The sequence below is a fragment of the Piliocolobus tephrosceles genome, chromosome 16 (assembly GCF_002776525.5).
Source record: "Piliocolobus tephrosceles isolate RC106 chromosome 16, ASM277652v3, whole genome shotgun sequence".
Classification (NCBI taxonomy): domain Eukaryota; kingdom Metazoa; phylum Chordata; class Mammalia; order Primates; family Cercopithecidae; genus Piliocolobus; species Piliocolobus tephrosceles.
The window spans coordinates 21,399,437-21,400,173 of NC_045449.1; positions in this window are offsets into that span (position 1 = coordinate 21,399,437).

Here is a 737-nt window from a genome sequence, read left to right on the forward strand (position 1 = left end):
TCTAAACACATACCTAGGCATTAAGCTCCTGTTTTTTTCATAAAACATCCTTAAGTCTTGAGGACTATTGGCCTATTAAAAAAAAAAAGGTTTAATTTCCTAAACAATGGGGGCAAAACTTCCAAATCATATGATTGACGCTCATGTTCTTTTTTTTAACGGATTGAGGGAGTGGGAGTTTCAAGGAAGGGATTCAGAGGAAAGGAGGGAAAGTATGAGGGAGGAGGAAAGGAAAGAGAGATGACGCTCATATTCTTGCTACAGAACATAGATTCTCAACTTGAAAGCCATGGATTGCTGAAGGAGCCATAACTGGTCATTAGGAAGTCATAAAACCTATGACATTGTGTGAAAATTCTGTACATCTGAGTATAATGTACCTTTTCTGAGGTACCTTTTCTGAGGTCAGACTCTCAGAGGAGCCTGAAACTTAGAATAGATTAAGGGTCACTATTCTGAAGGTTACATGGCCTGCCCAATAAGTACGTTATTGTAGGGTAAAATTCAGGTGTACTTTACCTTAGGACCCTAAAGGAATTCAAAGAAAAGAACTATGTATACTGCTACTACGCAGTCTCTCCACAGCAACAAGTAGCTGATAACAACAACTGCTTAAATGTAGAAGCCTCCTCTACAATGCAAACTAGACTAAGAAATTAAAAGTGTTTAACCTGGCTGTGTCACTAATTTTCTTAATACTATCTTGGGCAAATATTTTCATTTTGTTCCAGTTTTCA